Raw genomic sequence first — 25,710 nt, 5'->3', positions numbered from 1 at the left:
GACAGACAGAGAGCACAAGTAGGCAGAGAGGCAGGCAGAGAGAGAGGAGGAAGCAGGCTCCCTGCCAAGCCGAGAGCCTGATGCAGGGCTTGATCCCAGGACCCTGGGACCATGACCTGAGCCAAAGGCAGAGGCTTTAACCCACTGAGCCACCCAGGCGCCCCATCCTTGAACCTTTTTTTTTTTTTTTTTAAGATTTTATTTATTTATTTGTCAGAGAGCGAGCGAGCGAGCGAGAGCGAGCACAGGCAGACAGAGTGGAAGGCAGAGTCAGAGGGAGAAGCAGGCTCCCTGCGGAGCAAGGAGCCCGATGCGGGACTCAATCCCAGGACGCTGGGATCATGACCTGAGCCGAAGGCAGCTGCTTAACCAACTGAGCCACCCATCCTTGAACCTTTTAAATCACCTCAGGTACCACCTGTGGGACACTTTACTCTGAAAAACAAATGCATTATCTAATTTAATCTCCATAATACCACTGGGTCAATACTATTCCCCCCTTTTTGCAGTTAAGAATCAGAGGTTGAGAAACATGCCCAGGGTTCACTGGTAGAAAGCTCCTAGGTGGCAGATCTGCCTTAACTGTAAAGCTTAACCATTACACCTGCTGGTGACACAACTGGTTCTCAGTTGTTTAATGTCGGTGGCACATTCTCAAACACTAGAATTTTTGGCACACTCGAAGAGATTCAAACCTCAAAGCAACCCTGAGCAAATTAATCATTACAACACAGTCACCGTGATTGAGGATTTGGAGAGAGGAATGACATGACCTGACTTTCGCTTTAAAAAGACCACTGGCCACTGTCTTGAGAATACATAGGGGTCAAGAGTACTGCAACCATTGCTTCCCTTGGGACTCAAGGTAAAAGCGAAAGTCATTGCGTTGGCTTATAAGGACTTCCACAACCTGCCCCCTCCTGTTCCCCCCACCTCTTTCCACTCCACACCCCCAAAACTCTCCCCCTTTTGGATGTGGAGCCCCCAGACATGCTTGCATTTTCTCTTCCCTGTCCTGGGAAAACTCCTGTGCTTGGCTTCAGTTCTCACCTCCCTCATGGCTTTACTTACTGTCATCTTCTCAGTGAGGCTTTCTTAAGCACCTCTTCAAGATCACACCTCCACCCCACACATACACACTCAGGCACACATTCCCCATCCTCCTTTCCTGTTTTATTTTTCTATATAGCACTTAATTGCTAATATGCCATATAATATACTAATTTATTCTGTTTTTCTCTCTTTCCCCTCACTAGCATGTAAGAGCTGTGAGAACAGGGATCCTTGTGGGTTTTGTTTGCTGCCACATTCCCATCTCCCAGAACCTAGGACACAGTGGGCATTCAATAAATAGTTGTTGAATGCATATGATTTTTATGCACAGCTCTGATTAGTTCTGTGGAGTAAATTCCTAGCAGTGAAAGGACCACATTACAGGATATAGATATTTTCAGAAGTTCTTAATACAGACCCTGACCAAACCCTTTCTTCTCAAGGTTGAATCCAGTTCCACTTTCATCAGTGGCTCTGACAGCCCAGCCCCTGTGTCCTCACATTGTTAACAGTGCTCACACATCTGTAGCCAGCTCCGTGTGGGGCAGTCCTATTTCTTTCTCATTTGTATTGCTTTGATTGAGTGTATTTGTGTTTGTTGTTTCATGCATTTCTTCTTTTGGTGATTATTAGTTTGTATCCTTTGCGCATTTTTCCAATTTAGTGTCAGTGTTTTTCTAATTTAGTATTGGTGTTTTTCTAATTGATCCATGAGGCCTTGTTAGGTATTAAGGTTACTAACTCTTTGTTAACTGTGTTATAAATATTTTTCCTAGTTTGTCCTCTTTTTAATTTTGCTTATGGTGTTTCTTAGTATATAGTTTTGTAGTGTGGTCTGTTTTAAGTTTATGGTTCTTTTGCTTTATGTTCGGAAAGGTGTTGTCTACTTTTTTTTTTTTTTAAAGATTATTTATTTATTTGACAGAGATCACAAGTAGGCAGAGAGGCAGGGGCGGGTGGGAGGAGGAAGCAGCCTCGCCACTGAGCAGAGAGCACGATGGGCTCGATCCCAGGACCCTGGGATCATGACCTGAGCCGAAGGCAGAGGCTTTAACCCTCTGAGCCACCCAGGCACCCCAAGGCCTTTAGGATCACTTATTCATCTGTAATTTCTTTTAGTTCTCATGGTTTGTTTGTTTGTTTTTTTTAAATATATTTTATTCTTTAGTTAATCTCTAGTGTTTTATCACATTGTTTGGGGCAAAAAATCTAACATCCAATTCTTTCTCCTTAAATAGTAGTAAACTACTGTACATACCGTCCTCTGGCCGTAAAAGAATGCCATCTCTGACAATATGAGATCTTTATACTAAGGTCTGTTTCAAGTTTTTCAATGCAGATCCATTTGTATTTTTCTTTTGCCAGAACCCAACTCTATTAATTATTACAGCTTTTTAACATCTTCAGTAAAGTTTATTTTTTCTTCATTTATTGGTTTTTCTAAATAAATTTTAAGATTGTTCTCCCAAGTTCAGGTATAGATATAGGATTAACGTCCGAAAATAAAAATCATATCATGCCACTCTTATGGAAAATCTTTTAATGACCCCTCACTGCCTTTAGAATATGAAGTCCAGACCCTTTAATGTGGCATCCAATGCCTTCCTAGACATGTCCAGCCAAACTCCATAGTCTTATATGTTGCTACTCCTTTCTTGCGATTTACGCTTCAGATCTGCATCCATATACTGTGCTATTTCTCACCTCCCCATCTCTGGTGCTCCATCTGCCTTTGATGACCTTGACCCATTTACCCTAAAACCATCACTGTGTCTTTCACACTGGCCAGGCTCTGTGGCCACTCAGAAGTGTCCATTGTCACCCTGCTCATGTCTCTGTCACCGTATCACCCGTGGCATTGCATTGATGAGTTTGTCTCCCCTGTGAATTTGGTGGGAGCATCTCTTGTTCGTTTTGTATTTTTGATACATTGCATGTTACCCGTCACGCAGTAGGTGGTGTAGATGGAGTAGAGAGGGACTATTCAAGACTGGAAGTAGGGAGATGGATTTTTGCAGTCATCAAAATGAAAGATGATTAGGGTCTTGACTAGGGCAACAATGGGAAAATGGAGAGGAGGAGGCATAGTTGAAAAATATTTAAGAGAGAAAATTGACAGGACTGTGTATCTGGTTAAATGTGAGAGAATGGGAGTGGGAAAACGCTTTGAATCTTAGATTTCTCATCTTTCTAATCTAGACACCAAGGTACCTTAACCTCCCCTAAGCATTCAGGAGGAGGTACAGATTTAAGGAGAATACGATTAGGACAATTTTAGATGAGCTGTGAGTTGGAGGTGCCTTTATGATACCCAGTGGAGATGTCTAATGGGCAATGGGATAGAAAGAGGCTAATTATGTACTTTTATTGTTCAAACCAGGACCGTTTTGAGATTGAAACAGGGTGCTATTAATAATTATGCCGGGACAAGCATAAACTAGGAATGACCCTGACAAACTGGGATATATGGTCTCTCTCTACATAAAGGTCAAAATATGAAGCTCAAAGAGAAGGATCTGGAATGTGGTTAATGATTTGTGAATCATTAGCATACAGATGCCCTGAGAGTGGGTGAGGTTGCCTGGGGAGAGTTTATAAGATGAGAAGAGAGGAAAGAGCAAAGAGAAAATCATAGGGAATACAAACATTTAGATAATGATTATCAAATGGCAAAATTTTTTCGAAACACACACGTGTGTCCAAATTTTCCTGAAGATTTGAACCAACCATCCCCATCCCCCATTCACCTCCTTATCCCTTTCTGGTCCCAAATTGCAACTGGAGGAGGTGGTTTTTTTTTTTTTTTTTTTTTAAGTCAAGAACTACAGGTTTGGGGTGGGGGACAGTCCGAGGAAGAGGAGCCAGCCTGGGAGACTCTAAGTGTCCAGAGAGATAAGAACCAGCAAACTGTCATTTAAACAGACTCACTGAAAGAAGTGGTTGGAGGTGGTCAGTAATGTCCTGTGCTACGAGGGGCTCAGTACTATGAGGAACTGGGTCCATTGGCCTTGGTGCTTAGAGGGCACTGGTGCTCTTTTCGCAGGCTGGTCAAGGGGTGGCCGACAATGTTGGCCTGCAGAAGTGAGAGGAAGGAGGAGGGACTAAAGCTGTGAGGGGTAGAGATAGGAGCACCTCCTAGCCTTCCTGCCGCACTGAAGCACAGGAAGATTGTTTCTTGTTTTAAAATTGAAGATAGACTGTGTTGAGTCTATAATTTATTGACTCCAGGGAGGAGCCAGTAGAGATGGCAAGGCTTGAGTGTAAAGGGGAGGAAAGAAATAGCAGTATGCAGTTGTATTCAAGCTGTTTGCCTTGGCCCAGTTTTCCTGTCAGTAGTACCTGTCCCGTCCTACAGTTGAATGTCACCAACCCATTCCAGTAGGAGTCACTCTGACTTTGAAAACTATTATTCAGATGGCTTAAAATTTGATTAGCTTGGGATCTGGATTTTTCTCCCAACTTTTCATAAAAGACTCAAGATGGGAACTTTTGACTAGAATTTAAATTTATCTTCCATTTGCATTAACTTGCTGACATGTCACTAATAAAGTGTTAATAACCCATCAATGTAGACTTATGAGTTGATATGATGATATATCCTTGTCGTATATCATATCAGCCCATAGGAGCATAGAAATATATACTGCAGATGAACATACTTCTTTAGAACATACATGTGTGCGTTTATGTGGCCTTGTACGTCTTAGAAGGAAAATAAGTTTTAAACTGAGAGTTGGTTTTTATTTCCATGAGAAGCTCCATTAAACACGCGCACACACACACACACACACAAACTTTAAGCTTCAGAATAGAAACTGTTCCGTTTTCTGATCTACCTCACAGTAAGAAGTTAGTTGCAAGGTTAACTTCCTCAGAGAGAAGAAGGCAAGGACACCAGCTAAAGGAAAAGAAAGGTTTAATTGCTCTGCAAAGGCCCAGACATGCTCTGAAAAGTAAAGATTTCAGGCTTAATGTGCATGGAACAAAAGGCCGTTGTGAACTGTGTACAAGAGTTGGTGAGAGTTTGTATTCTGCCCCTTTTTTCTGTGGGAGTTATTTCCTGTTGTTGACTAGAGTTCTTTATTTAGAACCACCTAGCTTCAGAATGCCTGCTAGCACGCAGAAAAGTGTGTATTTAAAACATAGGCTTATTTCAAGACAATCTCTGAGAAAAAGTCACATTACCCATGCACTGAGACAACATCATGTTCCCAGAGGTCCAGAGAGCATATGGGCTTTATTTCTGTCCCTATATCAAGAAACACAAAATCAGAAAGAATAAAAATGCATTCGGTGTAGCAGCCAGTGGTCACCGCAACACCAAGTGAAAGAAATTTATTTCATGGGTAGATGTGTTTCCATTGTTTTAAACATACACAATTTCACTTTTTAGTGCTAAATGCTTTATTTGGCATATATTAAGGAAGTCACAAGCCTCATATTTTGTGAGGAAGCTTTTATCGTTTCTAGCATGACCGAAGTTAGCCTGGCAGGTGAGAAATACACCCCAAACATGGGCTTTATACCAATTATTCTCTTATACCTGATCTGTCAGCTGGGCTTCCTATTAAGAACTTTAGGTTACTATAGTGGTATCATTGGATTTTAAAGTCTGCTATTAAGAGCGAAAGAAGGACAGTGTATCAAAATGAGTGAAAGGAGTAAGTTCTTACTGAAATAATGGGAGATAAATAAATACATCAAATGTGAATACTGTCCAATGCTTTAGATATTAGATAGATATTAAATATTTTAGGTGTTTTTTAGGTATTAGATACTAGATATTAGATAATAGATACTGGAAATTGCAGGAAAAACCCTAGGAAATTCTATTTCACAGGAACCATAAGGAAGAAAGAAAAGAAGTTTTATTGTTTTAACCTGATGAAATCTAAATCAATAAATTTAAATTTATCCCAAAATACTTAAATGCTTTCATTTTTTTTTTTTTTTTAAGATTTTATATATTTATTTGACAGACAGAAATCACAGGTAGGCAGAGAGGCAGGCAGAGAGAGAGGAAGAAGCAGGCTCCCCACCGAACAGAGAGCCCGACTCGGGGCTCCATCCCAGAATCCCGGGATCATGACCCTAGCTGAAGACAGAGGCCACTGAACCACCCAGGCGCCCCGCTTTTCATGTTTTTAAAAAAGAAATTAAACATTATGAGTAAAAGAGAAGCCACCTGTATGTCTATCCCTGATTCCATTTCCTTCCTCTCTTTGCCAGAGGTAACCACTTTCCTATATATTTTTTATCTCTAATGTTTTTCTATAATAGCATACCTTGTTTGTAAACAATGTATAGCAGTATTTTGCATGTTTTAAAAGATTTTGTATAATGATATTATACTGTACATATTTTTTTTAAAGATTTTATTTATTTATTTGAGAGAGAATGAGTAAGAGAGAGCATGGGAGAGGAGAAGGTCAGAGGGAGAAGCAGACTCCCCAAAGAGCTGGAGCCCGATGAGGGACTCGATCCTGGAAGTCCGGGATCATGACCTGAGCCGAAGGCAGTCGCCCCACCAACTGAGCCACCCAGGCACCCTATACTGTACATATTTAACAGCTTGCTTTGTTTTAGTCAACATTTGTGTTTTTAAGATGTAGCCATGTTGATTTATGGTACCTTTAGTACTTCTTAACCACTATAGTTTCCAAGTCTATCAATTTATTCTCATCTTGATCAATGTTAAGGTGTTTCCAATGTTTTAGCTATTATAAGCAAAGCTGATACAAACATTCTTCTATGTCTCCATGGGGGATAAAAGCAAGAATTTCTCTAGATTCTAGGTTTAGCTCTTCTCATCCAGAATTCCTACAGAGAATTAAGCCCCAGTACCCTAAGGCATCCATTATATGTAATGAATTAACTTCAGTCTTATAGGTCTAGAGTGGTTCCAGTGTAGGGCTGGAGCTAGAAACTGATACCAGCTCCTGGCAGCGATTGTGTGAATCTTTCTAACTCTTGAGTTCAATTGGGCAGCTTGAAATCAGCTGTGTTGGGGCGCCTGGGTGGCTCAGTTGGTTGGACGACTGCCTTCGGCTCAGGTCATGATCCTGGAGTCCCGGGATCGAGTCCCACATCGGGCTCCCAGCTCCACGGGGAGTCTGCTTCTCCCTCTGACCTTCTCCTCGCTCATGTTCTCTCTCACTGTCTCTCTCTCAAATAAATAAATAAAATCTTTAAAAAAAAAAATAAAAAAAATAAAAAAAAAAAAAAGAAATCAGCTGTGCTAAGGGTATTTACACCACAGAAATCAACAAATGCTACAAATAAAGGCTTCTTTCCCCATCTACCTAGCCAGTTGTTAACTATTGACCAGCACACTACCGGTTTTTAACTTCATTCCATCCGTGGGTGAATTGAGGAGCCATTTTCTGTAGGGCTTATTTTTTTTTTTAATTTTTTATTTTTTATAAACATATATTTTTATCCCCAGGGGTACAGGTCTGAATCACCAGGTTTACACACTTCACAGCACTCACCAAAGCACATACCCTCCCCAATGTCCATAACCCCACCCCCCTTCTCCCAACCCCCCTCCCCCCAGCAACCCTCAGTTTGTTTTGTGAGATTAAGAGTCACTTATGGTTTGTCTCCCTCCCAATCCCATCTTGTTTCATTGATTCTTCTCCTACCCACTTAAGCCCCCATGTTGCATCACCACTTCCTCATATCAGGGAGATCATATGATAGTTGTCTTTCTCTGCTTGACTTATTTTGCTAAGCATGATACGCTCTAGTTCCATCCATGTTGTCGCAAATGGCAAGATTTCATTTCTTTTGATGGCTGCATAGTATTCCATTGTGTATATATACCACATCTTCTTGATCCATTCATCTGTTGATGGACATCTAGGTTCTTTCCATAGTTTGGCTATTGTGGACATTGCTGCTCTAAACATAGCCAAATAGTTTGGCTATTGTGGACATTGCTGCTCTAAACACGTGCCCCTTTGGATCACTACGTTTGTATCTTTAGGGTAAATACCCAATAGTGCAATTGCTGGGTCATAGGACAGTTCTATTTTCAACATTTTGTAGGGCTTATTTTTTCATGGAACCCCATTAAGAAAGACTGCATGTCTACGGGCAGGGTGTATGCATCTCCCATGTTAGCAGGTAATGCCAGCTCATCTTCAAAATGGTCAATCTGATAGCTGTGAATGGTCTTTTTATAATTTGCATTTTTCTTTTTTTTTAAAGATTTTATTTATTTATTTGACACAGAAAGAGAGAGAGGTCACAAGTAGGCAGAGAGGCAGGCAGAAAGAGAGGGGGAAGCAGGCTCCCCACTGAGCAGAGAGCCCGTTGCAGGGCTCGATCCCAGGACCCTGAGCTCATGACCCTGAGATCATGACCTGAGCCGAAGGCAGAGGCTTAACCCACTGAGTCACCTAGGTGCCCCTTAATTTGCATTTATCTTACTACTGATGAGGTTGAGTGTCTTTTCATATGTTTATCAGACATGTAAGTTTCCTATTTAACTCATTTTTCTCTTGGGTTTATAGGACTTCTAAAAAATTTACTCTGAATACTAATCTTGTGTTGATTACATGAATCACATATATCATTCCACAGTCTTTAGCTTGCCTTTCTTTTGTTTAATAGATGTTTAATTTTAATGTAATCAAATTATCCATCTTTTTCTTTATGGTTTCTGCATTGGGTGTCTTGGTTCTGAACCGTCGAAGTCTCGGCAGGAAGCAGAATTCCATGAGACTATTAATAAAGGGACATTTTATAGAGATGTGACAAAAGTGGAGGCATGGAAGACCAGCAACAAGCTGTTCCTGTCTTTAGGTCTGTAGGGGAAAGGGGGAGGAAATGGTCTTGCTTGAATTTGTGAGAGTTGACACCCTGGAGAAGGAGCCATCCACAGAAGCTATGGGTATGCAGGGATGGATACTGCCATGACAGGGTCTCAAAGCAGGAAGGATCAGGATAAAACCACCCTCTTTCCTCTCTGACTGACTGGTCTCCTTCTGGTGCCTTGCTTTCACTGAATCCAGCTGGCAACTAGTTGGCAAAAGAGCTTACTTCTTAGGGGGTCAGCATTTCAAAGCACAGAGCAAAGCAGAGGCAAGTAGAGAAGGTAGAGAAGGAGTCTTAGGAATCAAACAATAATTTTATATTCCCTATCCTGAAGCCATAAACATATTCTCCTGTATTCTCTCCTTAAAAGTTTTAAATTTATGTTTTACATATTTAGATTTAGTCCACCTGAAATTTTTTGGAGGAATATTAGGTACTTAATTTTATTTTATTTTTCTTGAAGTTAACCAGGTGACCATTAAGCCATTTATTGAATAACCTGTTCTTTCCCACCGATCTGTATTAGCACCTCTGCCGTATTTTATACTTTCGTATATGTGTGTGACTATTTCTGTATTGTCGATTCTGTTCTCTTGATTTACTTATCTATCCCTATGACACAACATTCTCTTTTAATTACTAGAAATTTATAATAAGCCTTGATATCTGACAGGACACATCCCGCATTTTGTCCTTTAAGCTTTTTTAGCTATCTTTCCACCCTTCGCTATTCCAGATGATTTCTGGGTTTGCTTACCAAGTTCTGTGAAAAAAAAAAATTGGGATTTAAATTGGAATTGTATGATGAGTTGAGGAGTGAGAGAAGTGATATTTATTTTGTCTTAAGATTTCTTATTTATTAGCGAGAGTGAGAGCGAGCACAAGCATGGGGGAAGGGTGGGCGGTGGGCAGGGGGAAGAAGCAGACTCCGCACTGAGCAGGGAGCTGGATATGGGGTTGAATCCCAGGACTCTGAGATCATGACCTGAGCTAAGGCAGACACTTAACCTACTGAGCCACCCAAGCACCCTGAGAAATGCTATTTATAAAGTATTAAATATTCTTGTCCATAAATGATATCATTTCCCCATTAATTCTGTTCTTTTCATCTGATGAACTTTCAGAAAGCTTTCTATTTTCTCACTTTTCATTTTTGGCCAAATGAGAAAATAGTAATTCTGGAGTATTTATCTTTACAGCTGTTGTTATCACTGGAACTAAAAGTATGATGTCTAACAGTTCTAAAGTGGTAATAAATGAGAGTAGATTGAACATGAACATCTGATTCATTACAATTTTGTCAACCTTTTTGTAATTTGGGCCTTAATTTCTTAAGTAACGTTAAAAGGAAGTATAAATACTGTTGAAATTACCTGTATTATTCCCACAAAAGCTAGTTTTCTGCATCCCCAGTGTGGACTGTGCTGCTCTGTGTGTAATGAGGCCAAATGAATCACTACAGTCAAAATCAGGGAATCTTGCCCTTTTTCAGTGAGTTTTTTTATATAATGTGACTCTTTCACATTTATGTTTTCTTTTAAAAGAATCATCTTTAGGAATGATTAACTCTCTGCATTGTGTGAGCAAACTCAAATTCATAGCATGTACATTGATTTGTAACAGAACAGCACAGCAGTGGGCGTTTATGATAGAAACGATATTCTCGCGCTCTCCTTTCTAAATTTGGTGTCACAGATTCAACTTCTGTTTTTAAAAAGGGAAGTTACATATAGCTCATTCACACTATTATTTTCTCCTTAAAAGCCAGTTTCTCTGATAATTGCCCATTTAAGGAGTTTCATATAATTCAAGACTTCTCTGAGAAAACAGTTTGAAACATGTCTTACTTAGCAAGATCAAATTTTTCATTCAATATTTAAAGTATATATCTAATGTGTTAGTGTTTATCTGGAATGCTTGCTTTAGTTTTCTTACTTGACCTCACTCTGCATTTCTGAAATTTTAAATATTAATAACTTTCCACTTAAAATTTAACCTTTTTGGGGCACCTGGGTAGCTCAGTGGGTTAAAGCCTCTGCCTTCGGCTCAGGTCATGGTCTCAGGGTCCTGGGATTGAGCCCCACATCAGGCTCTCTGCTCAGCAGGGAGCCCACTTCCTCCTCTCTCTCTGCCTGCCTCTCTGCCTACTTGTGATCTCTGTCTGTCAAATAAATAAACAAAATCTTAAAAAAAAAATAATAACCTTTTTTCAATTTAAAGCAAGGGACCCGTAGAATTAGACAGTTGGATAACTTTAAAAAAAATATTTATTCTTGTTTATTCTGACAACGGGTCTTTTTTAAAAATAGTTCTCCATTGGTGACTAAAAGAAAAGTCTATACCATTTTACCTAGGTGTAACCTATTTTCCAGAAAATCCAATAAAAATCCAAAGTGGCAAACAAGCTGATGCATTTTTAGTTGTATACTATGTTTACGTTTAAACTGGGTTCTCTGGCCACATGTTTATTTTCTAATGATACCTCATAACCTGAACTTAGAGGCTTTTCTTGGGCATCTATACACACAGCTTAAAGCTTTGCATTTTTTTTTAAACTTCTCAAAGTAGAATTTTTACAGCTGAGACTTCAAAAATGACTTAAATATATTATTTACAATTTCCAAATCACCATAGTTCTCTTAACTGACTTCTTTACTCATACGTGATTTAAAGATATACAATCCTAGTTTCTACAAGAGATATGAGGCTATTATAGCAGAAAATATAATTTAGTTTAGCCAGTTATATAAATGCTTGATTTTGACAGTTAAAAAACAGCTGGCATTAGAGTAATACTTTAAAAAAATTATTTTTCCTGTCATCATTTTGCCAAGTGTCCCTGGGAGTTAATATTAGTTGATGATATTCATAACATATTTGATTATTGGCATACTTTTAAATTCCATGACCATGAGAACATGAAGGTGCCAGTAACAAGTGGTCATTTGTACCATTCAGGTAATCAGCTGAAGATTTGGGTAGGCAAGTCTTCATCACCAACCCACTCCATAATTACCAAATGCTGCTGTGGTTTTAAATATCATTTGACCAAGACTTTTAATTCTTAAGGTAGGAAGAGAAAATCTTTATAAAGAAGTATAGAATAATGGAATTATGGCAATAATTTATCTGCAAGGTTATTCCCCCAGTAGTGCGATCGTATAGATTAATAGTACTATGTGAGTGCCCATTAGTCTTTGTACCATTAAACCCAATTGGTATATTTTAGAATTGCTGAAAAGCAGTTATAAGGACAATATTATATTGCTTAAAGTGATCCCTCTAATTATGAAGGTTCCCAAATACTGCTTAAAAATACATGTGTATGTTTATTTATATGTGTGCACACACACACACACACAGAGCTTAGTGAAAGGGTAGTGAGAGGAAAACATTAGCAGGAAAGATTAACCCCTTGAGTTTATGAAGCTGGTACAAACTCTTCAGCATTCTTTAAATTATTCATTCAGTGAAAACTCACAAATACCAACTGTGTCAGGTGCTGTTCTAGAGGCTAAAGACAAAGTGATAAACAAGAATGCCAGTTTTGTGAACCATATCAGAAATGAGTGAGGGGTCTGAAGGGCACATTGAGTTTTCTTTTTTATTGTATGGGTTATTAATTCTGTGGGCTAAAATAGGATGCTAACAAAGCCAAGGACAGGCAGATTTGGAGTTCTTTGTGTAAGAAACAGAATTGTTATTTCAGAACCCTAGTATAAGGTCAAAGCAAAATGGTGTCAGGATCCTGGCCCAGCACTACCCTCCTGGTGGCCTCTACATGTCAGCTTTGTACCTCCTGCCTATAAACCGTCCTCCCTGCTTAAGGAGTTCATACTCTTCTCAGGACCCTCAGTTTCATCTTCTCTGGCTTCCACAATTTCCCTGAATGTTAGAAATCTCACAGCCTCCAGACCTTCTCTGTCTCTGAGAGTCAGCTTGATAAAGGAGTTCAGTTGGCAGGTCCATCTCCAAGCCTTTGTTTTCTCTTCTATAAGATGTGAGGAGTCCCTGTCCTGCCTACGGCACAGGGAAGGTGCTATGAAGAGTGAACCTGTAAATTTACACAAAAATGCCTTGTAAACCATCCTGCTTCTCTCCAAACATTGGGGGAGGGATGGGGTGGGCTTCAGATTTCCCAGATAGGTTACTTGAACCATAGTGGGTAACAGATCCAGGAGAATATGGATCGCTGGCTCAAATCTATCTTCTGGATACGAAAATAATTCCAAGAACATATCCTATTGAATAGAGTATATTATCATTATTTGCATTTCTCTTTTCTCTTAGAAATATGTGAACGTGAAGTTGGTTTTATATTCTTCCAGTTTGAGCCGATTATTTCATTTGAGCCCCAAACTCCAAGTTCTACATTGGAATCACTTTTTTATAGACTCCTAGCTCTGGGAAGGGGCTATGGAAATCTCTGAGCCTGAGTGTCTCCTTTTGAAGGCAAAAGTAGACCCTGTGATGCCAGGGGCCTGATTCAGCCTCCCTACTGGCTCTGGCTGAGAAACTAGACCCAAAATCTCCTGACCAAGGTGCTTTTACCCCCAGAACCAGAGCTGACCCTAAATCTGTGACATAGAGGATTAAGAAACCAAAAAGTCAACAATTAATCATAGTTGAGTGATTTATTTGTACAAGATCTTTGTACTCCTACTCCAGGAATCATCATCTCCTCAGGCTGGTTCCCCAGGACAAGGAAGGCCTGGAGGCCATGCAATTTCTAACATTATGTTTTCAGTGGATGCCAGTAGTGCCAAGTATCTGGAGAAGAGTATGAACTCCTCAAGAAGGGAGGCTGGTTTATATGCAAGTAGTGCAGAGTCCACGTGCAGGGGCCCCTGGGAAGGCAGTGCTGTGAGGGGAACTGGGGATTAGGAGATAGGCTTGCAAGAAGCCACCGCCAGTCTCTAGCGGAGCAGCAGCCAGCAAGAAGGGAACACTGGAGCTGTTACCAGGAAGGGCCTCCACTTTCCAGCTGAGAAAAGGGGGAGACCAAAAGCTGGAGTCTTTAAAGGGCTGCTTCAAATTGGACCTCACGGTTTATCTGAAGATGTTAATGGAGAAGAGTGGCAAATGGAATAGGAAGGACACTGATGCCCAACAGAAGCTATCTTTTCTAGTGATGGTTAGAAGGGACTAATCAACAATGTTAGAGTGAAAAATGTTTTTATTTTTTATTTTTTTAAAGATTTTATTTTATTTATTTATTTGACAGACAGAGATCACAGGTAGGCAGAGAGGCAGGCGGAGAGAGAGGAAGGGAAGCAGGCTCCCAGCCAAGCAGAGAGCCCGATGCGGGGCTCCATCCCAGGACCCTGGGATCACGACCTGAGCCAAAGGCAGAGGCTTCAACCCGCTGAGCCACCCAGGCGCCCCCAAAAATGTTTTTAAAAGCATTTTCTTCAAATATTACCTGTATGATCTTGTCCCAAATTAGGACTTAAATATTGTCAGATTTTTAAAAGAGAAGAAGACGTATCTCTCACAGAACAGCCCTCTAAGGGGCTGTCGAGGCAAAGCCGGCCAATAATAATTAGGGAAGCTGTGCAAAAGCAGCCCTTCCCTGGAGTTGAAGTTCTGCTTGTGTGAACTGTGACCTCAGGGAGAAAGAGGGGGAAAACCTGACAAAGTAGGTAGAGGAACAGCTGGAGAGCAGTCTGCAGAAGATGTGTTAGCATGCTCCAGTGCTACAAGGAAGTTTTCGGTTGCCTGTGGCTGCAAATACCATTTGTGCCATCTTCCTGAGAGAGTTGCATTGTCCCAATCATGTGTCCAGTATCAACTCCTTGGGAATCAGTTAGGTGATGTGACTTCCAGAACTTTATTTTGAAGTTAATGGTTTTAAGTTATCAGCGAATGGGAAGTCCAGGTTCAGTAAGGATGTCTGTATTTTCCATGAAAAGATGATTGAGCCCAGCTGGCTGCCTACAATATGTTTCAAGAACTGAAATATTTTTTGTTTTTGTTTTTGTTTTTTTTTTGAAGATTTTATTTATTTGGCAGGCAGAGATCACAAGTAGGCAGAGAGGCAGGCAGAGAGAGAGGGAGGGGGAAGCAGGCTCCCTGCCTAGCAGAGAGGCCGATGCGGGGCTAGATCCCAGGACCCTGGGATCAGGACCTGAGCCACAGGCAGAGGCTTTAACCCACTGAGCCACCCAGGTGCCCCTGAAATGTTTATTTTATCTGATTTTTTTTTTTTTTTTTTTTTGCTGTTAAGACCAGTATTTCCAGGGGGCACCTGGGTGGCTCAGTGGGTTAAGCTGCTGCCTTCAGCTCAGGTCATGATCTCAGGGTCCTGGACTGAGTCCCACATCGGGCTCTCTGCTCAGCAGGGAGCCTGCTTTCCTTCCTCTCTCTCTGCCTGCCTCTCTGCTTACTTGTGATCTCTCTCTGTCAAATAAATAAATAAAATCTTAAAAAAAAAAAAAAAGAAAAAGAAAAAGTGATATTTAAAACTGTTTCAAAGTCTTTGTTTCTCAGTTTATATGGCCAGCTTGTCCTGGTGTCATTTCTTGGGTATACGCTAATTTAAGTGCTAAAAGTGGCCTTCAGTTAGCAAAGTTGTCTAGTAGTTTGCAAGATGTGAAGGCCCAGAAACTTTCAAAGAGAAGCAGTGAAGTACAAACTAGTACCCAGAATACAATGTTGAGAAGTACTTCTCTGAAACTAAACTAATGAGTATTTTTGCAAATTACCATCACCATTCTATACTTAAAAAAAACATGTTTGTTTTCTCCCTAAACAGATAATGTGCCCAATAGTTAAATGTGGATGCCTGGCCTGATTTCTTATATGTGAAAGTGAGAAGGAGAAACTCTAAACTCTAAATCCTGAGGGTAGGATTATTTTAAATGGGCTTTTAAATGTCCCAAGGAGTGAGAGTGAAAACCACACTTATATTTTCACGAAACATTTCTTGTTCATTTGCTAGGAATGAACAATGATATATATATATATTTTTTTAATCATGCCACTGCATACCAAAGGGGGTGGACTTCAAAAGCTCACGGAGGGCTTTTCCTTATCTTTGTGGAGTTGGGTTCCCAGTGCCAGGCAGGGGTTGCTGGCCGGCTTATGGGGGCTCAGCCTGGGGGAGGGGTGGTTAACCACCTTGTGTGGGACCACATTATGAACTGCCACTTCATGCTTTGATGAAAGATACCAGAATCTAAAAGTGGGGGAAGAGGAACTCTTATATACTGTGTACACTCTTAAGAGGCTACTACCTTCAAAAGTGTGGAAAGGTAAAAAAAACCTTTTCCCTCGAAAACTCAGGTTGCTCTCCTAAGAAGTCCGACCTTTCCTGAACAACCGGCCTTAGCAGAATCTCAGGTCCACTCTGGAGACACAAAATTGTCACTTTTGTGCAGGAACACTGCATTTGGTAATCCATTTGCTCGAAAATATCCAAGTGTCACAAAAATCCTGTAAGTCTAACTCATTGCTAACTTCCAATTCATGAATAACAGTTTAAATTCACTTTAGATTCAACAGAGCCTCTGGCCTTTGCTACAGAGATATCACAGGAAGAGATTATTGCAGCTTCTAGTTCAATGGCTTTTCCTTAAAGTGAGCGCTGAAAGTATAAGTAAGTGGGTGGTTAGGAAATTGTTAGTAGTTAATGTTGTCTTTAAAAGGCAGAACTCTGGAAATGAAAAATATCTTGGCTTTGCAGCAAAATGTTTGAATGCTGTGCCACCCAGGCGCAGACAGCAGGACCTGCAGAGGGCCCTGAGCACTACTTCCATGATGTGTAATTTGGAGCGCCACTATAATGAAACTTTCCAGAGATATCCACAAATAATTAGCTTTTGGCATCAGTTATACTTAAAGAAAAATCTATAAGATTTTAATTATACTGAGGGTGAAGTACATACCTTTTTTATTCTCCTTCAAGATAAAACAAGAAACACAGTCTTCTCTAGCAACATTTTACCCCAGCTTTAATTTCAATAAGATCATCAGTTTGATTGATAACAAATCATTACAGAAGAGTTGAAGAGGTCTAAACTTGTCTTGATGTTAACGACTTATAATCACCTTTATGTTAGGTCTTAAAGCTTTATTATCCTTAAATATAACCAGTACAGTGAACCATTAAACGCCAGATATCTGAGATATTGACTGGGGTGGCAGCCAAAATTTTATGGTGCCTGAATTACTTTTTTAACATCTTTACACTGAACGCGCACGTAATTTTTAAAATAATCATTAATTTTCCAGGGGAGCTGTCTTCTTTTCTCTCACCACTTAGGCATACACACCTCTCCCAATTAGTATAAATTTCCCTGCTACCTGTAAGTAGTTCAAAGCCGATGCCTTTCTAAGGAGAGGGGAAAGGTTATCCGCAGGAAGCTTCTGGGCAGAGGACGGGGCCTCTGACCCTCCTGCGTCTCCAAGCTTGGCTTCCCTACCTGCGTGGGCTCTGCCAGCGCGGGAGGCCGGCTGCCGGCTCTGCACCGCGTCGCGGCGGGCCACGAAGAATGCAACTCGGCTCCGTCCTACTCCGAAAGTACTGTTGACTTGGTGACCCATTTCGAGTGTTGGGCCGAGGCCGCCGCGCCCAAGGGGCATTTTCTGGGCCCGGTTCCTGCTGGAGCCCCCGTCCTGCCATTGGAACATCTCTGCAGGCCACTGGTGCGTCCGGAGACGGGGGCGTCTGGGAGTGTCCCAGCTGTGGACGCTGCTGGCCCCCGCTCTCCCGGGACTCCAGTCTCGAAAGCCGCGCAGGCAGCGTGGACGCGGTGCCTCGGGGTCGAATTTTTGCCCCTCACCTCCTATCTTCCCCCTCCCCCGCGGGACCCTGCCCGCCCTGCTGACCGGCCCCAAGTTGCCGAATAGCTTAGATGCTTGTCATATTTGCGGTCGCGCGACTCAGCGGGCTGTGCGCGCGCTGCACTCGCCGCCGCCTTTGTCACTAGCCGCCCGGTCATTTGCATGAGTATTTTCTGGAGTGTGAGGGATTATTGGTGGTTAGTTGTGGTCCCCTGGCCGGAGTGTCTCTTCCCCTCTCGCCATCTCCTTAAGCCTTTCCTTAAGAGAAAATAAAGGGCGCGCCGGCTGGAGAGGGAGCCGTGGGCGGCGCTGCCACCCGACGTCTCCCGTGCTCTGCCTGCCCCTTCCTGCTCCTGCGGCGGCCGGGGCCCGGCTCGGCATTTATCTCGCCTCCCGGGACCGCCGGGGGAGGGGGCGGGGCCGGGGAGGGGCGGGGCCTGCTGAGCCCGGGGCCCGGAGCTCGCGGGAGGCTCGCTGGCCGCACGTCACTCCTGCACAGCGAGTGCTGGAGGACGAGCTGGTGCTCGCTCGGTCAGGGCGCCCCCTCCGCCCGCCTCCCGCTTCCTCCTCCGCTGCCTGCCGCCGCCGCCGCCGCCTCCACCATTGTATAATGCTCCGAGCGCGCCGGCAGAGGACTGCGGAGTCTTAGCTTGGGTCTCGCCTCCTGCCCGCTCCCCGGCGCCACCCTCGGGCCCCCGGAGCGGGGACTCCGCATGGAGAGGGAGTAGCTTGAGGAGTGGGCAGAAACCCCTCCTGATGCGTTAGTTCCCAGGTGGAGCTGCATGTGGTAAGTTCTCCCGGCGCCAGGCTGGAGGGGATCCTCGGATGCGCCGGGCTCCCGATGGGTGGTGGGCGGCCCTGGGACCCGGCCAGGGCCGGGAGAGCCCGGAGGGCGGAGGAGGGGCCCGGGCGGCCGCGAGGGTCGCGGGCGCCTCGGCTAGACGGACCTGGCCTGGTGCAGGTACCCGGAGGAGCGCTCCCTTCCACTGCTTCCCGGCCCTGCACCCTTAGACCCGCGGGGCGAGGGCCGGGAACCCCCCCCCCGCCCCCCCTCCCGCCACCAGCGTACGCGGGCAGACCTGCTGGGGGAAGGGCAGGGGACGGGCAGTCACGGACCCGGGTCAGGAGGGGGTCGGGAGCTAACCGGAGCCCGGCAATGGGGCGGAGGGAGCTTGGAGCTGTCGCTTTTACAGCTGAGATGTGTGTGCGTGTTGTGGCCGTTGTGTTGTTGTGAACGTACGAGACTTCTTTTTTTAAGGCTCGGATTGCTGGAGTAAAGGCTGCTTCACTTTTGGGTTCCGTGACCGAGTCTGCATCCAACTTGCTATAGTGTGTTTCTGTGAGTTTCTGTGTTTTCAGCTTGAAAACATCCCTCTCTACCCTTCTCTCACCCGTGACAAGTGAATTGATTTTGAATATACGTGTGTATTAAACTTAACGTCCAATTGGCTTTTAAGTTAGAAATCTACAAGTCATCTTGGTGGTAACCGCCTATGACCGAAAGGGAGGGGGCCGAGGGGAGCCAGCTGTCCCTGGCCCTGGACTTTGTACCATTAAGACAGAGGGTGCCTCAGAGGGCCATTGGATCTAGAGAAAATCATAAGTTCTAATTTTTATTCTTGGCCATCAGTTAGCTTACCTTTAGCAGAAGTTGCGGTAATAGATTGAGATGGGAGAAGTGTTTTGGGTTTAGTCTTAAAGTTCACAAAAAGATTAGGTATAGTTTGTCTTAGAATAACTTTCTGCTTTCAAACTGGGGAGTTTCAGGATGTTTTGAGTGGTAGAAAGTAAGTTTTTAGAGGCACTAGATGGGGAAGGGCAACCCGCAGGGTGAGACACATAGCCTCCGGAGATAGCAGTTTTTATTTGAATTGAATTGGGCAGCCCCAGTCAGTCTTAAGGAAGACAGAAAGTGTTTTCAAGCTTTGTTCTTGAAATTTGCTTTTTTGATTTCCCTATATATGTTAAGAAATGTCCATAATGTGTGTAAAGAACCTAGAAGTTGTAGTAGCAGCCAATAGGATCCCTGAGGCCTCAAGTGTTCAAAGTAGCATTTTATAATTGGGGTCTAGTCTCTGACAAGATTGAAGTGGGCTCTTGGCCCCACTCAACCCCTGGAAGACAGTCCACCTGAGAGCCTCTTCATTGTTTTGCTTTGGGGGGGGGTGAAGGGGATAGTTGCTCAGCTAACCAGAAGGCATGCCTCACTCTAGGAGCTCCTCCCATTGCTCCCACTTTTTATAGCAGTCTATTCTGATTTGAGCAAGGGAGGGTGTGCTGCGAGGGTGAAAATACTCATCGCAAGACCCAGCTTCTGGTCTGAGCAAGAATAACTTGTTCATGGATCTCTGCTTTCCTGTTAAGTTTATCAGTTTCTTTGCAGGAGAAAAAGAGAGACCTGTATTAGAAAGTTTTCCTTTAGCCTCATTGATCTACTTAGAGGAATTATATGTTAATGTAAAGTTGTTTATGTTGTTCATCAAGTTTGGGAGCCCTGAAAATAATTTTTGCCCCCCACCCATAACCATGTTGCTGTCAGGTGAGAAATCGGATAAAATGGATTTGATATATTTTTTTCTTTTTTGACACTCAGTCTGTTCCTTGCTTTATTACAACAGGTAGGAGAGAGGATTCACATTTTATAAAACCAACTAAGTATACAACAAGAGGTGTCCTAAGGAACTGTGTTATCGTCAGGCAAGTGTCACAGCTTCTTAGGTAATAGCTGCTCAGGCTTGTTTCCCTTTAGGAACCAAGAGAAGGATATTAATTCAGATTTTGAAATTCTTTAGGCTCCTGTTTACTGAATTGTCCGCGTTGGGAGTGTTTTTAGTGAGAAATTGAAATCTAAATTTTATCCAGTTGCCACACACTGAATTATTAATAATGAGCATGGAAAAGAGTAAAAATTTTGCTAATTTAAAACTCACTCAAATTTATGTAGCAACTGATACTTTTGGCATCCACTATTTTAAATAATGCTCCAGTGGCAGAATAAAAGTAGTTTTCTTTAGAAAGACATACACAAAACATAAAAAAGGTAGGGGGGAGGTAAAAAATATAGACAGATGCATAAAGGGTTTTTTTTTTTTTCTGAAGTGGCATACTACAAATGATCAGTATCAAATTATACTACAAGCCTACTCTGTCAAAATATTTTACACTTTAACTCAGAAAGGTAAAAGCTACAACAGAAACTTTTTGAGTTTGTTTTTTTGCTGCAGTTTCTTGTTAAAGAACAATAGTAAGAGCATGGCGCTTTATATTTCATTTACATCAGAAAAATCAAGATCACTGTCAATATTATATGTAGATTAAAAACATGGTATTTAGTAATATGAACTTTAATTCACTTGTAGAATTGTTTTAAAATTTTGTTGCTACAGAAATTTCATATTTATTGTGATGGCATATCCTGTAGGAGATGGCTCTGGTTGAAGTAGTTTATTGGCTAAGGACAGAAAGAGAAACACTGAGTCCAAAGATCACATATATGCTAAAGGCACCAAAGAGCAAGCTTCAGTTTTAAGTGAAAAGTGGCCTTACGGGAAGGGTAATGCCTACCTTCATAGGTTTTTCCATTAATTAATACAGACCAACAGAACATACAGTATTCTCCAGCCACTTGCGTATGCGTAAACCATAATTTTCTACCTACTGTTGATATCGTTAACTTAAACCAATGATAGAAACCCATAAGCTAGGACTCCTGATTAGAAAGTATGTGGATATTTAATTTAGTTTTAATATTCTCGAAGGAAACAGCTACTAACCAAAGGTGGCGTGTCTTTAAAAAAAAAATTGTCTCCAATGGCCAGTGCAGTTGGTATGAAAAGCAAACTTCTGCCCTCTGTGCAGATGCTGGGAAACCCTGTGAACAGAACTGTCCCCTGGAGCGCCCATCACTCATTGTGTGGAGCAGTGTCTTTCTCCATGAGCACTGTGTGGCAGTTCATTCTTTGTATGAATCTGTGAATGGCATATGTCAGGCCAATAAGACGACATTCCTATTCTGGGTAATAAATAGATGCCTTGTGTTTTTTTTTCTTTTTCTTTCTTTCTTTTTTTTTTTTCCTTGAAGATCATGAGACAAACAAAACATGCTTGGCTGTCTAAAAATTTTCATTGAAACACAGATAAAAATTTCAAAATAAAAACATCCCAAAATTTTTTGAAAATGTATGACTTTTAACAGGGCAAAACAACTGCTTATCATCTAAACGAAGCACTTCAGACAGACAATGCAAACTCCCTTTTGGAAATCTGCTCTCTTCGTGGTCAGAGGGCTCCAAAAGCTGGAAAAGCTCATTTGTCTCCTCTCAAGGTCTTCTGTCCCCCATCTGCACTTAATTGGAAATACCTGCCGGGATTCACTGACACAAATATCACAGTTTGATTTATTTTCGAAACCCGGGATCATGGAAGCTGTGTTCTGTACCCATGGCCGCTCTCAGTTCAGAATGGAGTCGGCATCTGCTGGCCTGGCTAGCCTCCCCTTACCCTTGCACGCTGGCTGTGTGTGCAGCTCGGGCCCTGCCTCTGAGCAGGGATGGCAGAACGGGGGGGTGAGTGTGCCGGGCGTGGCACCACCCCGAGTGGAGTGAGCTGTGCTGATGCGTGGGGTGGGGGCTGGAGGGAGGGGAGTGGAGGGCAGAGCTGGAGCCACCTCGCAACTCCTACAGCAGGTCTGACTAGTTTAGGTGCCCAGAGGCAGCTTTGTTTCTCTAGTGACTCCAGGTAGCAGCAAACCTAAGTTCTTAAAACTAATTCATGTCTGAATTACCATCTTTCTGTCTCTTTGCAGAAACTGTAACTTTGCAGAGTGCCTGGTTCAGAGGCTTTTGCTTTAACCGTCTTCATAGGTGGTTAACTGACCAGAAGCCCCTAAACCAAGCATTTTTTTGTGGTTCTAGGGAGTTCCATGTAGAAGAGTGAAGGGGAAGGGATTCGGGCACATCTTACATATGAACACGCATGTTTGTAGTGGGCTGTGTGAATCTGTGGAACAAAAGGAAAAAGAATGACCTGAATGTGGCTTGGTCAGAAAGTTACATGCGGATATGCTCCTTGCTGCAAACGAACCTTTAACTCCTCGCTCTCCTCTCCTGGCTGGCTGCTTATCAACCCATGGCACGCTGCAGCTCCTGGGGCTTCCAGCAGAGCTGCCAGAGCACCCCACCCTGGTGTTTAGACGTGTTGCCGGAGTTAAAGTCAGGGAATCTGAAAGTCCCAAGGTCATCTCTCCACCAGAACAGGTTTGCATAAAATTCTAGCCACACAAGTGAGATAATGACGTGGCAACTGTTTTAAACCGATCCTCTCTGCGTGGTTATCCCATTTTATAATAACACATGATACAGATTTGCTTTTCGGATTTGTCTCTTTTTTGGAGGAGGGAACCTCCATATACATGTATGTGTACTTCTCTGCCTTTCCTGCTGTCAGAGAGAAGTGAACCAGCAGAGGAATTTGAATTCTGTGGTTTGCAGCTGAAGAAGACATTTTTGGCTGCCTCTCTGCTTGTCATGAACTTGGTGATGGTCTCTTCTGAGTAGTTTTTAAAACAGGCTGTTTTTTTAAAAAATATTTTTTACCACACCCAGAAATGGAAAATAAAATAGATTTCATCTGATGATGATTGTTAGTGGTCTAATAGTAGCTGACTTACAAAGTCAAAGTGTGGATTCTTCAGGTGGCACCTGCCTTCTTGCTTCTGAGACTCCTGAAGATAGGCAGGGCGAATGGAATGTTAGGGGTAGCAAATGTGGTAGGCTGGAGGCAGGCTCTCCTTAGGGATCATCGAAGAGCTTTGAAATGTTGAGAGGTTGGTTCCTTAGAAAATAAATATTGATCACATTCAGTGAGGTACTCTATTTTTATTGTCTTTGACTAAGTTGACTTTGTGTTCCATGGGTCACTAATTGTCAATATGCAGAGGTTCTCAGAAAGAAATACATTTTATCTCAAAGTAGCCCCAAAGTAATTATTTTTAAATATGAATGGCTGGCATATTTTACAAAGTATTATTCACTGCTCTCAAGTTTAGTGTGTTTCCTCATTTTCTTTTTTCTACTTTGTGAGTTATTCAAGTATATGATATGAAGTTTAAATTGTCTTTGTAAAACTTTATCACTAGCCTACCTAATTCTTAGGAGTAATTAAATAAACATGTTGATTCTGAGTATGGATGGATTGCGATGCACACAGTTGAATAGTTTCCTCCCATTTATGTGTCTCTTAAGTCTATTTCTGTTATCTTGTACCTTCAGTTTTTATCCTCTCATGTATGTCATGTAGAAATTTCTTTTAAGGAATCCAGATTTAGACCATACAGTACAATGTTCGGTTTTATTCATTAAGTAAATTAAAATAAAATAATAACTAGACTGCATGTAGAAGTTAAGATGAAATGTTTGTTATTTTATAACACGTCTTCTTTAAAATGACTTTTCACAGTATTAAAGCGTTCTGCATTCGACTTGAAGATGAAAAACTACTCATTGCCTTTAAGAAACACTTCTATAAAAATGCTTCCTGACGTAGTATACATACTTAGTTTCCTAGTTTCATTCAGTGGCAGGTAGTTGGCTAAGAATACCTGAAAGGCAACCTTTTGTTTAATTAAAGTTTATTTAATTTTATACATATTCATTCTAACAAATTACATTTGCCTGTTTTAGTGTGACTGTTTTATAGATCTGATGATCCTCTTTGAAAAAAATACAAAGAACTGTCACTTACTTTTGGCAAAGCATTGGGTTTCTGCCCTAAGCCTTTTATTCCCCCTGCCATTGTTTATTACAGGTCTCTAATGTGAGGGGAAAAACAAGGTATCTTTGGGGAAAAGATGCTACAGGAGGGTTGAAACCAGAGTCCCATCCAAGCAATTATAAATACAGGAGAAAAAAATATTTTCATTATGCACGGGAATGGGGGTGGGGCAAGCAAGGCTGGCTATCCTTTACAGGCACATTCTCTGAAGGGAAAGAAAGAAATTAAAATCTAAGGATGTTTTTCCGTAATTGATTTTAAGTCTTTGGATTCAGCATGTTAAAGATGTTCCTGACACCAAGTTAGTATGAATTAGCGTCATAATTTAAATGATTATAAATTATCATAAATAATATGTTTATATTTACAGAGTTTCAAATGGAAAGATTGGTGTTAATAGTTAATTGCTTATGGACATTAGTATATAGAACCTCAACATAGAACCTCAATTTATAATTCGAGTAGAAAAAGTTTCAGCAAGTAGTTACACAGTAACTGGTTTCATTATCTAAGGTTAACTTTGTTACATTTTACAATTAAATGGCTCCTCCCTAGTATCCTTTATGAAGTTTTCCCAAATAACTGCCTGAAGCCATAGCTGTTCAGTGTAGAAGTAGTTTCTTGTTCTTAAGAGGCAGTAGGATTATTGAAGGCTTTTCAATGGTAAAATTCTTAATGCTAACATTGAGACTAACTCACTGTGTGGTTGGGAGTCTACTTTAGGACCCTTGCTGGCAATGTTGAATTGTTGGCTTTTCCAAGTCCTCACCTTATGACTTGGGTTTGTATGTTTGTCGTTGTTGTTGTATGTTCTCACTTCAGGAACCCTCCAGGGGCTTTAACCATGGTTTTGGAAACATCAGTGTCACCTATATACAGGCAGCAAACTTTTCTATGTACAATATTTTTAGAGCCTGCACCATAGCATAACATAATTCACTTTGGTCTTGGCAAAGCCCTTGGCTTGCTTAGCACTGTTCTGTGTAGACTGGAATTTGGGAACAATCTCGGAAGTCTGTATACTTTGAGAGATGAATAGGTAGAATTGCAGTAATAATCAGACTTCAGGGGTGCCTTATTGCTCTTCTGCCCCACCTTGTGGCTGGATGTGATGTGCTGTCTTTCAGAGTTTGAAAGGAGTTGACTTGTACTGGGCATGCTTGTTTACATGGAGCGTTAATATTAGCTTTCTTCTGTGTAAACTAACCTATCAAGTTAATAGAATAGTTCTCGCTGAGGGTGTAAATAATTTATTGTGCTTATTTGATTTTTGGAATTCGT

At 41.9% G+C, this 25,710-nt stretch overlaps 1 protein-coding gene across 3 annotated transcripts in view; it reads left to right on the top strand.

Annotated features, from left to right (window-relative positions):
- The window catches only part of SERTAD2 (SERTA domain containing 2), a 117,626-nt gene that overhangs the window by 77,685 nt on the left and 14,231 nt on the right, over nucleotides 1-25,710 (top strand). Inside the window, exon 1 of one of the 3 annotated variants that reach the window (XM_032352274.1) lies at nucleotides 18,104-18,445. The exons of 1 other annotated variant lie outside the window; for it this stretch is intronic. The gene's annotated coding sequence lies outside the window, so the exon portion shown is untranslated. Of the gene's footprint in view, nucleotides 1-18,103; nucleotides 18,446-25,710 lie in introns of those variants that run through there. One more of the 3 variants, XM_032352275.1, reaches the window with a different exon arrangement.

The sequence above is a fragment of the Mustela erminea genome, chromosome 7, assembly GCF_009829155.1.
Source record: "Mustela erminea isolate mMusErm1 chromosome 7, mMusErm1.Pri, whole genome shotgun sequence".
Taxonomy (NCBI): domain Eukaryota; kingdom Metazoa; phylum Chordata; class Mammalia; order Carnivora; family Mustelidae; genus Mustela; species Mustela erminea.
Note: the sequence above shows the minus strand (reverse complement) of the source record. Positions and strands in the feature narration are given on the sequence as shown.